The sequence below is a fragment of the Pipra filicauda genome, unplaced genomic scaffold (assembly GCF_003945595.2).
Source record: "Pipra filicauda isolate LSUMZ 115617 unplaced genomic scaffold, ASM394559v2 scaffold253_size2546935_pilon, whole genome shotgun sequence".
NCBI lineage: Eukaryota > Metazoa > Chordata > Aves > Passeriformes > Pipridae > Pipra > Pipra filicauda.
In genome coordinates this window covers 2,173,586-2,190,174 of record NW_024104369.1, presented here as the reverse complement: position 1 = coordinate 2,190,174, position 16,589 = coordinate 2,173,586, and the positions used below count along the sequence as shown (strand labels likewise).

General features: G+C 36.6%; 1 protein-coding gene across 4 annotated transcripts in view; it reads left to right on the top strand.

Moving 5' to 3' along the window:
- Positions 1 to 12,769, top strand: part of SLC38A11 (solute carrier family 38 member 11) — a 35,597-nt gene extending 22,828 nt beyond the window's left edge. The window contains exons 13-16 of one of the 4 annotated variants that reach the window (XR_005563810.1): positions 1,552 to 1,635; positions 2,573 to 2,672; positions 5,259 to 5,436; positions 12,558 to 12,769. The gene's annotated coding sequence lies outside the window, so the exon portion shown is untranslated. Of the gene's footprint in view, positions 1 to 1,551; positions 2,232 to 2,572; positions 2,673 to 5,258; positions 5,437 to 6,003; positions 6,114 to 12,557 lie in introns of those variants that run through there. The other 3 variants (XR_005563812.1, XR_005563811.1, XM_039382097.1) reach the window with 3 other exon arrangements.
- The last annotated feature ends 3,820 nt before the right edge of the window (positions 12,770 to 16,589 follow it).

The window sequence follows — 16,589 nt, the reverse complement described above, 5'->3', positions numbered from 1 at the left end:
GCACCTTTTTGTTTAACAATAAAAATTGTGATAGCCAGTAGTTTTTTTGAAACACCTAAGACTCCCCAAAATAAATTTGTAGACATCACTAAAGCAGTGCAGTATTTAAGGATATAAAAATACAGCTGTTATAAATATGACAGTAAGTAAGTCTTGATGATATAGAAAAGAAAGATACATAAACGTAACAGGAAACATTACGGCAAAAAGAGTATAACCACAATAAAGAATTACTAGTGAATATACTTAAATTAGGCTAAAATGTCTTTCTGTGACTGAAAAAATGTAAGGCAAAAGCAGCAATTTACAGTCTGGTAGTTTTAGCAGAGCTCACTGAAAATGAATGAAACCTGATTACTCCCTGTGTTGTACTGTTGGACAGATTTGCAGTGAAGAGTCTGATTTAGGTTTGTAGTTATAAAGGTTTGGTTGGTAAGCTGGAGGTATATAGCATTGCTTAATTACTGAACAAATCACAACCCCTGGCTCTTTATATTTCAGTACAATAAAGTTTTCTTTTTCATCTCAGTAATTTTCAGATTTTTATGTTGTTTTGCCTGGTTAACATTGCAGACCGGGTTTTGCTCTAACTTTGTAAAATCCATTGGGAACCTCTCACTGGCCTTAGCTTATGCAGTATCTCACCAAAATGATACTACTTCAAGCAGAGCTGTGCTGTGCACAGAAGTGGAAGGAGTCCTGGGAGCAGCAATATTCCCAGCTCCAAATGCTCTGTGCTGACAGAACGTCACGGAGTCCATGCAGAGGGAGAACAGTGAAGTTCCACAAGTGCTTGCTGGCAGGATTTTTACATGAACAGCTGTGACTCACAATTTCTCCAAGTCCCTCTCTCCAGCTGAGAAGGCATTTCAGGTCACCAGATGTACAATTACCATTCTCACAGGAGCTAAGCAGACAGTTTCTGACTTTCTAGAGCAGTGTGCTTCTTGTCAATCACAGACTTCTGCACATTCACAAAATACTTCCTCCCGAAGGTCTGTCAGATGACCAAACCCTATGTACTACCTTAGACTCCCTAGAGAATTTTCCTGCCTCCTCAAGAATCTCTGTGGAGGGGGGGAGGAAAATGGTTCAGGTTTGCTAAATGGACATAATTCTATATATTTTTCACACACAACACTTTTATATCTCATATTACACACGTTATCTGTATCTGATAGGGGAAGGATATTTATTTAATAGATACACTGTTTAGTATTTGTGACTCATTGGCAAAGAAAACTTACATGTAACATGATGATTTGTTCAGACACTAGTGTGAACACTGAGTAGACATTAGGGAGAGACATAGAAGTGGCAGACTAAACAAATGTATTGTGAGTGAAAAACACAGGATTGAACATGTTCCCATAAGAGGAATGAGGGAGAAATCAAAAGCTAAGCATAATGCACAGAAGAGTTATCTTCTTATAGTAGTTCTATTACATGATCTAATTTTGAAAGGAATTCTCAAGTTTCAGCCTAGAAAATGTGTTGGAACAGTTGTTGTTTGGATTTTTTTTTGATTGGTGTAAATTCTAAAATGTACAGGGTTTTAATTCAGGCCAGTGAAGGAAATAAGTAGAAGCTTTCCAGTTCCTGCCATTCCATGCTACTGGAGAAGATGAGATTAAGGTACATGCTTAGTACATGACTCAAAACTCTTTATTGAGAGAAATTAGATTATTTGGTTCTCTCTCTTTCTACTTATCTTTCTTTTCCCTCCTAAGTAAATGCTAATTCTAGGTTCTTCATAAGACAATACTGTATGGAAGAGCTACAGTCACTGTATAGAATTCCAAAATCACATGCAACACACATTGAAGAAAACCACAGGAAAGTCTGAATTTTCACGTGGTTTACTAAAGGAGACAGTGGCCACCACTAAATACTGGAAATTCCCGATAAGATTCATGAACTTACTGTATTAATACAGAGACAGAAGTAATGAGCTGAAGACAAAAAGAAAGTTAGACACTCTAGAAATAAATTACAGATGTCATTCTGTAAAACCTGCATTTAGATGGGGTTGTGCAAATTATCTTTCAGTTGGGAAGCTTATGCCTGCCACAAGCAGTAAACTTAGCAGGTTCTTCAGCAGTGTCCTTCGTATTGAGGGAGGCGAAAAGCTGACAGTGGAGATGGTGCTGTTTTGACAAGACTGACTGCCTGAGATTGCATGGCAGTATGTTGTACCCATCTCTTATGATTTTTGTTTCTAGAGGCAGGGGCTGTCTTATTTTTTTTTCTCTGTATTCATACACTGCTTAACACAGTGGCTTCTGATAGATGACAGGGCCTCCTAGGTGCTGTAGTAACATAAGCAGTAATTATTAAACTTTGGTCATGTTATGCTATTCTGGTGCTGGTCCTTCCAGGAACTTCATAAACCACCATGAAGCCTTCCTGGAAAGGTGGGACAAGTGCAAGTGTATAGTTAGCCAATTATCATAGGACAATTGACATTTCCACTCTTTCATAAATCAGATGTAATTTCATTTAGGTTTTAGAAGAGTAGGCCTCAGTAGTGAAATGCAAATATATAATTGATGGCATATCAAATTGTTTCTAGTGGTCTCTGTTGTACTTGTCCCAGCTGTGGGAAAAGCATATGGATCCAGCAGCCTGAAACCAGCACGATGGGAGAGAGGAAGGGGATCTAGACCATAGAGGTATGAAGCACTGTCAATTTTCTTAATTTAGGTCAGCTACAAAAGCAGTGGGAATCAATGGCAAAGCACACATTTCTTCCTCGCAGTTCCTTCTTTCAGCTCTGTGCTTCCCGTCTATTGCATTAAGTGCTTTACAGGGCATTGTGATAGGAAAAGACCCTGAGAGTGGGTGAGCTGGATCAGTATTCTAACTTTGTAGGTAGAGACGAGATTATGAGAAGCTTTAACAGAGGGAATGGCATAGCTGTGGATCCCGTGGATCTGCAGGTGACTGAAGGCCCATGCCATTATATTTCATGGAGAAGTTTTCACTCCTTGTGAAACTGAACAAGAGAAGAAATTTCATTTCTTGCACATGAAAAGTACAGATAATATTATATAGAGAGCTTGTTGTTTTAAATAAAGAACTAATATTTTTATGTACTTTCTGGGAATATGAAGGCTTGTATTGTCTAAGAATAACAATGGAAGAATATTAACAATTCTGCTTGCTATAAACCAGTTCAAGCTTCTGGAATTGATTTAGACACCTCTGTCTGCTCTGAAATCCACAGCAACTATTGACTGAAAGGGCAGGGAAATGAAGAAATATGAAAGGAAGCTTGAAACTAGTCTTTCACTTTGGCAGCTTCTGCTATCAAACACCAGCTGAACCAGGAAATCAATATAAGCATTCAAAATGCAAATCTTCAGTAGATAGAAATACTGTTTCCTCTAACATACACATAACTCAATCTGTAAAAGTAAAGAACTGTGGACTTCTTGGCACAGAATTTGTTCTAAAAGAGTTTCTGAGTTCTGTTGCTTGCTACTTTGTATTATTAATTGCTGGTAATCTGTTCCCACCTTCTTTTATTAGGATGCAGTTCTTCCTTAGATGGATGTTCTATTGTAATTTTTTTCCTTGGAAGACTGTGAAACTTGTAGGGTGCTTCCATGAGGGCTTATATCTTGGAACTAAAGCAGGATGCAAAAAGAAAAACATCCTGAAACTTCAGTAGGGCATCAAAAGAGGAGCGTCATAGAACTGAGGAAGGAACTTTGTTGAAAATTTGCAAATATTCCCAACTGGTGGTTAATGCTTCCAAAACTAGAGCCAAGAAAAACCCCAACATTGTGCTTGTTGTGCTATAGTTAGATATAAACTGGGAACTCACATCAGTATTTTAACAATGTAAATTACATTACAGTGGACTGTGTTTTTAAATTGTTGAGATAAGAATGTTTTACAAGTGGTTATTGCTTATGATGAGATTTAAGAACTTGTGCAACAGCTTCTATCCATTTCCTATAATAAGTGGAACAGTGCTAGTGTAGAATTATAAAATAACATATCCCATGCTTCAGGATGTCAGTAGGTGCTAGACAGAGTATCGTGGGACTGGTACAAGTTTATGAAGGATATCACTGTGACCCACGAGAAAAAAGTTGTTAGTGTGAGAAGATGAAGTAAACTTGATACAAACAGGAAACTGGATAAGCTGTTGTGTTAAAATGTTTATAAATTTTCCTTCTCTATAGAACAATGATAAATAAAAAGATGTGTATTTTCATTGTAGTATACCTACCTTTTTTTTTACTGTGAAAAAAGAAAAGAGCACAAACAAACCTTTAAAGTGCTGTTTTGCAAATGCAAAAATAATGTCTTAATTGGAATAATGTCTTAAAGGAATTGCGGAAACATTTCTACTTGTTATTCCAGGATCTTCACTTTTGGATTAACTCTACTACCAGTACTCTTGTAAATGAAAATCTGTATCAATGTCCTTGGGATTCCTGCAAATTATCAACGGATATTAAGACTTGATTGCATTTTCTCTTTTTAGAATCATCTTGATCCAGACCAGCAACTTGGGTTTTTTTCTCCTGTATGAAGTGTTAATTTTGCTTGAAGTATTAACCATATTTCCATGCTGAAAAGACTCGTTCATGAACACCAGCCTTCTGCATGCTCTTTTACTTGAATTTAAATTTTTGTGAGCCTCCACAGGACTCCAAAGTCTCAATTATGAACATATATGGTTAACTAAAAATGCAGAAGTGGTCCTATTTACTTCAACATGAACATAGGAAGAAAGGTTTAAGTGTGTGTTGGAATACTGTAGGAATCAAGATTTTATTCTGATTTATTGTGAAATATTGATCATTACACAGACTAAATCTAGACTGGCTAAAATATTTTGGGCAGCAGACAAAGTACTCGTGGGATATAAAGAAATAATTCAATTGGTAATTTTTAGTGGCTGTTCAATAATGAGACACTCAGATAAGTAAATGTTCAGCAGATCAATAGACAGCATTTTATATCTAGGCCTTGCAAGTTGTATCTTCAGTTTGATACTGAAACTATTTTTATTTTATGTTTAAAAAAAACCCTTTAGTGCATTATGTGTTTTTGTGGTATTTAAAAATATTTGTCAGAAGTGTGGGAATAAAGTTGTAATATTCAAATGTCTTCATCTAAACTGGACATTACAAGGCAATTCAAACTGGAAATTAATTATCTTTAACAAAAAGCAATTACAGCTTTTTTATATTACAAAATATTTCATACATGCAAATTAAGCAAATATGTATTTCTCCTAGGGAGAAGGAGGAAAGAATAGAGCTCCAAATTTTTTAAGTTAGTCCTGTCAGAATCCAGGCTCCTAACATGGGACATTTTCATCCTGTCCTAGAGGAAATGTGAAGTCTTTTCTGGAATGGAATGGAATAAGGAGAAAGACAAGAAAAACAGATGGCACTGTATTGCTAGGAACAAGAGGTGAGCAAGAAATAATCATGATGATGAATTTGAGGATGAGGTTCTGTCTTTGTAGGTTTCTCTAAAACTTTGCAGTGCTGAGAATCTGCAAGAAATAAAAGATTGCAGTGATATCTCTTCTTGCTGACAAGAGTTGTGGTAAGGGTGACATATGGTATGTTAAGAGAAAACAGTGGCCAAGTTGCTTTCATTTTCAATGTACTTTAGAAACCTTTTCAGCATAAAAACCAGTGTGACAAGGTTGTCTCATCTAATGTTAACTGCAGAGCAGCCATTTTAACTTCTCAACACATCTCCTCTATAGCCATCGATTATTACGTGAATTCTGTTATTTCCTCTAGTATACTGATAGTGCATGACTCGTGGGATCTTTTAATAAATAGGTAACAAAATACGTAATAAGTCAATACAGACCTGATGATTTATCCGGGAGATACCAGCAGCTGGGAAATTCGGTTGTTGTTTTAGAAGCAGACCAGCAGATGGTGCTCGAAAATTAGTCGCAGCATAACTGAGTTGTCATGGTGAATTTTCAGTTCATTTTTTTTCTGTTTTTGTTCTTTATAGTACGACTATTACACATATTTCTGAATTAAATGGAAGTGTGAATAAGGATGGAAGAACAGAATACCCAACACTTTTTGGAAATCAGTCTCTGAATTCTTACTATTTTTTTCCTAGCAATAATTGTTTGTTTTAATTTTGTCTTTTATCTTATTATATTAATTAGTTTCAGTTCAAATGCTAACAGTTTTATCTTAAAACTGAGGTGGTTTGTCTGGTAGATTTAAGCATAATTGTAATAATATTTTAGCAGTGATGGTAGATGCAGATAGTTATTGGTTGCTTTTTGAATAAAATCTCTACTTGAGCTGAAGTTAAGCTCCAATGATACAAAATAATCTTAAGAGCCTTGGAAATTTTATACTCAATACATTAACCATAAAACCTTCTGCAAATGAGAAGATTCAATGTTAATTTGATATTCAGAAAGTAAGCATTGGCCTGTGTTAAAATGCAGTAAGCTTAACATGCTCTGCTATCCTGCTATGTCCCAGTCTATGGCTGTGACAACCTGTTGACATGCTATATTCTAGATTCTGCAGATGGTATGCCCAGGTACTTTGAAACTTGGCAGCTTTTCAGTCCCTGCTTTCTTGGATATTTCACTTGCAGACACCTTGATAAATGTCCACTTCAGTTTATGCAACAGAGTGTGAAAATGAACCTAACTTGGGAGCTGTGTAAGCCCCACCCAAGGTGGATAGTCTGTTTTTAATTAAATATATTGGCAAGTTGATGAAGAAGTTTGTTTGAACAGTAAAAGCTTAACATTGGCAGTAACTGCCTTGAGGTAGCTGTGGTGGAAAGGAGAGAGAGATTTGACAAAACACCAAAAAAGTGACAAATAGTGTAGTGGTGGTGGCATTTTATGAGGGAGGGATGATTTAGATTGGTCTTGGCCAGGACAGGGATGCGATATACAAATGCAAACTTGTATATCAGGGCAGACAGCTGCGCAAGTCACTACTAACATAAGTCTGTGACAAGTAACAAAGTTTGGGATACATAAATTCCAGGAAAATGCAGGTAGTGTGCAGTACAGTGGAGTTTGGGAGGTAGAAATTTTATATGTGCATACACACAAAACAAAAACCACCCATGCATCCTTTGGAAAGAAGAAAATGCACTTTAGAAACAAGAAAAACTTGCCGAACAATATGCAAATAAACAAGGTATCTGTCTTTGTTTCTTGCTGTTAAGCCTATTGTCATAGACTTACTCTTAAAATAAACTTTCCATTAGTGTTTCAGCGGGTGCATCAGGGAAGAAAAGATTTTTCCATTTATTGTTAAGTTGCATATAAAAGGAGGCACCTTAATACAGGACCTTTGGAAAAGCATTTTCAAGTAATCACAGCTCCCATAGTTGATCTGCACACTCTTCAGTTGGTGCTCAGCACACCTGCAGTATCCATGAGAAACATGTCTCTTTTAAGTTTTCTGCTGGAAGATACTGAGATTGCTGCATTTCCAGCAGAAAAAAAATTAAATTACTAAAATATTAATTAGGATTTAACTCAGAATTGTGTGCACATACATACAATGTGATTTTCATGGACCTCAAGTGTATGTCTTCAGACCTCTGATAGACTGAGAATGAATCAGATTACCCAGAAAGTCCAAAGCCATACATGTGGACCTGACTGACTTTCAGGTATGCTGTAGGCATGAAGAGAAAAAGAAAGCTATTGTTGTAACTGCTAGTGTCACAATAATCCATTTTGGAAGTTATGTATGCTGTGACATGTCTTTGAACTCAAAGCTGATCAAATAGTTTTCTATTCCTCAGTTCTTATTCTGAGGATAGATGAGCCTCTTGTATATAGAACACTTCTCTTTGCTTTCTCAAATATAGGAATGAAGTAATTTGTTCATGTTTTCAGTGAACGGACAGGCATTGTAACAGTGTGTATTGATTTTGTGGACTGTATGCAATACCTGAACTTCCATGGCCAAGTTAGGGACAAGTACAAGCAAGTAATTTATCTATACATCTAGAGCCTTTGAATACAGCTATTGCTCTGTACTGCAGATGAAGTTAGAGCTGCAGCTCATGTGCAGCTTGAAGTCAAGGCCATTTATTAGTCAGTCTACCCCAAGGCAAGATGCTTTGGGCATGTTCTCATGGAAATGGTCAGGAGCTACTGTGGAAACAAAAAAATGATGGTGACTATTAAAGTTAAGCAGTCTTTCTCTGTCACACTGCCATCCTTTCTTGGGTTTGATTTTTAGTACTTTTGTTGCTTTGTACTGCACTTCACATGGTGTTCATCAGCCTTCTTATTCCAGTAAAGACTCTGTTTAAAAGCCTTGTTTCCTGCTCTGAATTTGTAATAGTCTTCAAACAGTTTCATTCACATTCATTCTTGGCTAAGGGATGAGATCATTCTTCTCTTAAACAGAGTGAATATATTTATATTTTTGTTGATCTCATCCACAGTAGACTTGGTCAGTCAGAAAACCAGCATGAATATGCTGAGATGGAGGTCATCGGGCTGAATGTCACAGAGTTCAGGCATGCAATAGTTGCTGACTGCTGTTTTTCTGTGAAGAATAGGAGATTGCTGTGACAGAGGCTCTGAAACCTCTGGCAATATGTAGTGGACAAAGACAGCAGCAGGCTCAGAGCAGGCCTATATAAGCCTAGTGGTTTAGCACCTTTTTTGATAACAGCTTCAACAGGAAGCTGTTTTCACCTGATGCTTATGGGCCACCCAACATATGATGCCCCTACACTAAGCTGGCCCTTCAGGAAAATGCAGTATTGATTATCTCAAAACCTGGCTCTTGCAGTAGGTTATTGAGGCTTTAGAGAGAGTAGCCTGGTCTCTAGATCAAATGGCACAGAACTAGTTGTATCCACAATATGCATTAGTTGTCCCTATATGTCACCTGGGTAAAATAGCATACTGCTCTGGCTCTAGGCATAAATTGTGTGTACATGCATGTGCATGTGTGTGAGAGAGCTCAAAGTATTTAGAACTATGGGAAGGATACATAGCACCTCCTGGGACTGGTAAAAGACTTATAGCTAGCTTTATACAGAGGATATGGGAAAGAATACTGGTTAGTACAGTCAAACCACACCAGGGTTCGATCTTTTTCCAGGTTCCTGTCTAATTCAGCAATATAGACACAATCTGCTTTTGTGACTGGTGAAAAGTGTGGGATAGATGATCAGCTGCCTATCAACAATACCAGGAGATGCCTCTGTACCATTTACAGTTTTCAGACAATGTCAGAACAGGCTAATAAGGACTAATATAGACCTGTTTATGTAGTTCCTTCTTAATAAACAGACTGGCTGAAATTAATTCCAGAATTATAGCAGTTCTGTGTTCTACCTGCAGAGGGCATTCATACTATTCAGTTCATCATTCCTATCCAATTGACAGGGAAGGGATTATTTACAGTTATCTCAGTTAAGGGTGCATGAATCAGGAGCTTTATACTTGGTTTACTGAACATACCTGACGTCCGTGAAGACACTGAGAACCTATAGCTGCGTGTGTATGAAACAGCTGAAAAATGCAGTTGTGAGAAGAGTTGTAAGAGAGGGTTAGACATTTCCCTAAGCAAAAGTACTTTGAGCTTGCTGAACTATTTTGTTCACTTTAGTTATAAAGTGTTTTAAGTTATTCTTATTATTAATTTCTAACCCTTTGCTCTTTAATAATTTTTACGCATAGTTTGTGCCCAGTGCAAAACTCTTAAACTCCTCCTTAATAAAGTTATGTCACAAACGTTGCACAGAACTTGCACAGAGCAACAAAAGTTACAATTATGAAAATTTTGGAAAAGACATAATGAAATCAATCTAGAATGTAGAAAGGTGATGTTTTATTTTCTTGGAATGAAGAAGCATAAGAGGAAAAATATCATTTTATCAGGGCTATTAATCAAATATTTTTCAAAGTATTTGTTTCAGTTTTAAATTTATTATGAAAATGATCATTGTTCATGAAGAGGGAGCATGCCTCTTTGGCAGGCTCAGGAAGTATCTTCATAAAGGATCTCCCCATCCTGGAAGTGGCAAGGGTAAGGAATGCAGACTAGCTGGAAGAACAGGTCTGAGATATGGTAACCCAGGCCCATTGTATCAGACAATGGCAACTGCTGAACAAACACTGGCAGGGCAGTATTATTCTGCACAAGAGACAAGCTGAAGCACAGAACACTTAAGAAACTATTCATGAGATAGTTGTTGATCCTTGGATGGCTCTGGAAGTGAAGATGGCTGTTAGAAAATTAGCAGTCTCTAACAGTTGAAAATAGAGCTTTAAGAAACAGAGGAACAAGAGGAGTCTGCCTCTTTTTGAGACTAGGCATTCTACTTTTGGGGATTCATTCTTATCACAAGGTGTAAGACAATATTCTAGGAAGTCTGTATTCATTACGTCAAAGTGACTATGAAGTATATAATTGAGAATCCAGGGCACTGAGATGAGAATAAGATGCTTGTCAGGAAGGTCATCTTTGGCAGCAGACACACCTGTATTGCAGAACACGGCACTGCTAGAGCTGCAGCTTTCCTTCATGCAATAATCCAGCGTGTATTCATGAAACTGAGAGTGACTGAAAGCTATATTCCAACTTCTCAGTGCCTGATAGCTCTCCCCTTAGATGCATATATTTCTGTAGTCTCTTTATACTGTCACAAGCTGCTTGACACACAGCTTTCTCCTCTGAACTCTCATCAGCTCTCTGACAAAGCTTATTGAGTATTCCTTAGTGGAACTTACATAATAAATATTTGAGTGCACTCACTGCAGATGGTGTGCTAAGACTTGATGCTCTCAATCATATTTTTAATACAGGGGCCTTTCTGCTTATTCACACTTCCAGTAAAAGGGTTTATGAGCCTTAACAATTTTACATGTGACTAGGGTTACAGTGATTGCCAGGTGGAAGAAATTCAGGAAAACTTTTCTTACTGACTGACACAGAGATCTCTTTCTGTAGAATCCACCCATCCTTACAACAGGCTATATTATATTAGGCTTATGGTGCCTAGTGCATATATCTAGGTATGGGAGCATAAAAAATACTCTTAGGTCAGTTGGATGAAATTTTGCTAGAGAGATTAAATTGCAATAGTTACCTGACTTTTGTATGCCCTTGGGTAGTGAAAGGGAGGACTGGAGGAGTTGTTGGAACTTGCTGTTTGTTGTAAGTTTGGCAAGGGATCTTATCTTATTTTCTGTGTCATGTATTGCAGATTAAACACGAGTACTATTCAGGCAGGATCTGCTGGTGAAGTAGATCCTGAAGCAAATGAGAGGTGAGATTTCTAGCAGAATTTGGAAAAGGCATTACCAGCCTGTGCCTTTTCCACCAGTTCCATGGTGGCAATCATAAAAAGTTAAATAGGTTAGATTAGATTATAATTCCACTAGTCCAAATAGGTCACATTTTTTGTCACGCCTATTATGTAAATTTGAGGGTTGACTTCAGAGGTTTTGAGATGACTTTTACAATTCAGTAAAATCTCTGTATTTTTTCATTGGACAAATTAATAATCTCTGGAAAGTATATTTAGTCTCGATGAGAATTCTCACAAAAAAATGATAAACTGTACGCTAAGCTAAAACATATAGCACAATCATGTCCTGAGGTTTTTCTGTAAGTTCCAGCATGCTTTTTTCATACCTTGCTTTTACCAGCTACTAATTTTCTCCTTTAATAATTTAAATCTTTTCTGTTAATCTGTAACTGATGTAGACTGTTTGGAAATGAAATGCTACAGTTCTAATCAGATTGCAGTCTGACGGCATTTTGCAATGTGTGATACTTGCTGGTATCTGGTGCAACCTGGAGAGATCTCCGGAAAGGCCAGTTTGCTGGGTAAACACAAGGAGTAAGCTCTGTTGCACAGAAGGATTTAAGAAATATTATTTCACTTTCTTCTCCCCAGCATCAGGTTAAATTTCTCATGGCTTAAGCACATTACAGATTTGTAGTGTTCTCTGTCATATCATACTGAACTTGGATACCTTTTCTGTGCTGTACTCGTTTTTTACTTGGATGATATTTGATTTGCACGATCATCAGAGAAAGCTTACAGATTTTAGTCATTTTTAAAGTTACTGTGTACAACGTAGATTCCTGTTTCTAACAGTTAGCTACACGTAGTTGCTACAGCTCTTGAGAGAAGATCCTCTTTACAGTGACCGTGATAATGAATTCTGAACGCTACCCTCGCTATCTCCCCCATGTTCTATTTTGCTGAAGATTGCAAAGCACTTTTTTTCTTATCATAAGGCCCAGATGTCTAGGATTCTTTCACAGAAGTAACTTTCAAAATATATCTCATGATTTAATTTAGAGTTAAGAAGAGAGACTTAGTTAAAACTAGAAAAGTGGACATCTGTAAGGGCAGAACTTCAATACATTACAAAACTGTTACTCTGAAATCTGCCTCCTGGCTTTTTTTCTCCTTCAGCATTGTGATTCAAATCTTTCTCTGAACTAAAACTGTGTTCAAAAATTATATTGAAAGAGCCATCAGTTAGGGGTGATCTTTGCAATGATCAGTAATTTTTATTGGTATCCTTCCAGGCACATACATAGCGCAGATGGAAATCCTGGTACAAATTCGCTCAGAAGATAGGACAACAGTTCTCAGCTGTCTGCCTTGTGCAGGTGAACAGGCACGATTTTCTGACTGAAGTCTCAGCAACAGCTATGCATGAGAAAACCTGCTGTATGTAGCATTAGGACATAATAAAATACAAAATATGCAAGATAGCATTACATCACGTATAAAACGAGGTACATATTGTCCACAATAATAAAATTTATTAGGAAAAAGAAAGAAAAAATTAAAAAGCTTTCACATAAATTAAAAATAGCTTAAGATAATTCCCCCTTACTCATTATTCCCTATCCAAGTGATCCCTCTCTAAGTCCAGTCTTTTACCTGCTTTTGTGAAGTAATTTAAAGAGAAATGGAGACTTAAATAACTATGACCTTTGAAAAATGAGACTTCTTAACAACCTTGAAATCGCCTATGCTTGAACCTTGAAACATCAGGTAAATTTGCAACCCTAAGAATCACAAAGCATTTTGATCTTGCCCTTGAAGTCAGTAGGTTGTGACGTCCATTGTGTCTGTGTGTTCTGCATTGTTGAGTCAGTAGAATAGTGTAGAATAGGTTCTCTTCTTTCTAGAGAGTAATTTCTGTTAGGTTTAACTGGAGAAGCAATACATGTTTCTGTGATGTGACTCTTAGAATACAACAGATTCACTTTTGTTGTTTGCTTTGCTTTCAACAGAACATATATTTAGTCTGATCTGCAAATCAGAAGCATCATATTAACTGTATAAGATGTATTCAGGTTAACTAACAGCAGTTTAAATCTTTATGAATTAGAGTTTACTTTTTGTCAGCTGAAAATTTATTTTGTAACAGATATAATTTATCATAAGGATTTTAAAACTGTTATTTTATTGAAAGACATAAGAAAAAAATAATTTTATATTCAGTAATTCCAACCAGAAATTGCAGTTGTCTAGATAATTAGGAATTTAGTTGTCTCTGCCATTTCAGTTTGAAGTACATAAATTCTGATTCACATTCACTACCTTTCAGGTTTACGTAGGAATGATCCTACTTGATGCAACTGCATCACTTCTGTTCTTTTCATACATTAAGACAGTAACAAATTTGATATTTTGACTCAGACTGTTGGTCAAAGTCATCAGATCTTGAAAAATACCATCATTAAACTCTTTTAGTCTTCATTAAGGATGAGATTGTGGCAAAATTCATATTGCACTTTTATTTATCCACTCTGCATTTTTTTCATCAGTGGCACATGAAGTGGAAAAAAGATGGCTTGGAAAAGTTAAAAAGAAGTAACAGATATTATTATTGTTGTTGTTGTTGATATAACTATTGTAATAGTTATACAGTCTATCCTGATAGTCACTCTGATCTAGAGAGGGCAGAGTGACTTGGGAATTAAAGCCTCAGTAAGCAAGGTTAACCCTCTGTCCAGCCCAAGGGCATTATTTTTACTTGTGCTATGAATTTGTTCCTGCACCTTTGTGTTCCTTAACCATGTAATCTGGCCTTGCCAGACATTTTTACCTGTTGATTCTCTTCCTCTCATCTCAGTCTTCATATTTTATGCTGGAAAATGTCATGTTTCCTTTTAACCTTGATAATCACAGTCTATGATTTAAAACAATTTCCTTCTGCCCTCACAGGAATCTATCGTCTGAGCCACTGTGCAGCTTTATCTTCCTGTTCTTTTTTCATTCTCTTTAAATGTTTCAAAAATTTTATGCCCTTGGGCCAAGGATCTTCTACGGTGCATCTCAAATTACTTAAAAAGGGGTTATGCAGCAGGGCTCTGTCTGTAAAATCAAGAGATAAGTTAGTTCACTTAAAAAATGGTTGTGTGACTCAGCTCAAATTGATTTCATGTTGATCAGAGTCAACAGCTGCCTATTTCTCAAATGTAGTTTCATAAGAAATAAAATGATTAAAAAAAAAAAGAGTACAAGCCATTTAAGGATACATTTTATTTCCCCTTTATCCTGCCTCTACATCTGGGCAGCTCAACCCTGTTTCTGTCTTTTCTCTTTAACTGTTTGGCCTAAATAGACTCTGATGCATTTAATTAGCATATACATGTTTATTTTTGTGAATCTTAGCCTGGAATGAAGCCCAAGAACTTGTATTTTACTATAATGGCCTGACTTCTAAGGATCAACCCAGTCAATAAGCATTTCATACACTGCTAGGGAGAGATAAAACATCTCCTTGTCCTTCTGCCTTCACTTTCAGGCACACTGACCTCAAAGTTGTTAATGAGGCCATTCAGATCACCACTTTACATAGAGCTTCTAAAGTCAGTACCCAAGCAAGTCATTTACCAGAGCTGTAATTTACCTTCTAACACCACCAAACTGCCTTTACCAGCTCTTTGAATGCTTAAGTGCTTGAAAGGTGTGGTGCTTTACAATGTAAAAAACAAGACCGAAGGCAAAATCTTGAAATAGTAATTACAGTAAGTTCAAAGAAACCACATACATCTATAGCATTCTTTTGCCTTTATTAAAAAATGAGGCCTTTCTGTTTTCAAGTCAGACCACCAAATATATCTAAAGAAACACAGAACATAAGAATAGCCTTTCAGTGTCAGACTGAATGTCTTATCTAGCCTAGTATCCTGTCTCAGACAATGTCCAAAAATGGATGTTGAGGGAACACTATAAATGAAGGGAAAGCATGTATACTTCCATAAATATTCCTATCATCAAGCAGTATGTGGTTCAGGAACTTCCTGAGCCAGAGATGGTGCTTTGTATTTAAGAACTCTTGATGAATTTCTTTCCCATTAACTTGCCCAGTCTTCTCCAGGAAGAGATAGGGGAGATAAAATAAGTGCTCTTTTAATTTTCTAACTTTTAGTTCTGAGAAAAACACTGGACCTATTCCACAAAGTCAGAAATAGCTATAGTGCTGTTACAGCAGCTCAGTGGCCTATGGCTTCAGGTAGAATGACAATGGGAATTTCACATCTCATGGAATAAATGTGTGATGCTGGAGCTGCACACTGGTCATGGAGTGGGACTGACTGATGCATTCAAAATCTTTTTGCCATATTTAGTTGAGTTCTTCTTTCCAAAGAAAAAGCTTAAAAATACCTTTAATTAGCTACTTAAAATCTGAATCTTTGGATGTTTTAATTGTGCAGTTGTACTGCTATGAACAGAATTTTGCAGAGTCTTCTAAATCTGGTCTAATGCCCAAGTCATACTGGGTGAGCTAAGGGCATTTCTTTTGCTGATTCCATACAAAGCATTTAAAGCTCTAGTCTAGCTTTTTTTTTTTTTTTTAAACTTTATTTTTAATGAAAATATTTGGACAATTTCATGCAACCTTTGTCTCTGATTAGTACACAGTACCTAACTAGAGGGAACTAATAGATGTTAATGTAGAGTAAAAAGCAACATAAACTGCTGCATGTATATATAGTAATGAGCATGTGAGGATTCTAAGTTATATTTGTATTTATGCCATAGTAAACAGAAAAAATCCAAACTACATTTTTCCCTCCTGACTGTGTCAAGATAGAAATGAATTTTCCAAACTGTGACGTATTCAGTGGAGAGTAAGCGGTGATTTTAGCAGAACAATTTGGAAGGAAGGAAGGAAGATTGAAAGAACAGCATCTCTGATGCCAAGAAATGTGCTTCCCATGGTGTATAGACACAATCTTTCAATGAAAAAAAATGCAAAAACTAATGCTAGAAAATGCTTCATACATTTCTTAAAATTAATCTTAGCTAAAACTTAGCTTCTTAAATTACAAGCATTTCAAGATGCTAAATATATACACTGCAGTTTGATAAATCAATAACAAATAGGTATGGTTACAAGTTATGTTTTTATACAACACACACAAAGGCAAGGCAGCTTTCTCGGTCTGCATTGCTGGCAGCCTATTGTTATGTGTGAGACTACTTTGCTGCTTAATTACCATTTTCATGTTTACAGGGCAGATACAGTGATATATACTGGTGGATACATACCAGAGAATAAACTTGTGCTAACTTTGAGCTATCCTGAGCTGTGT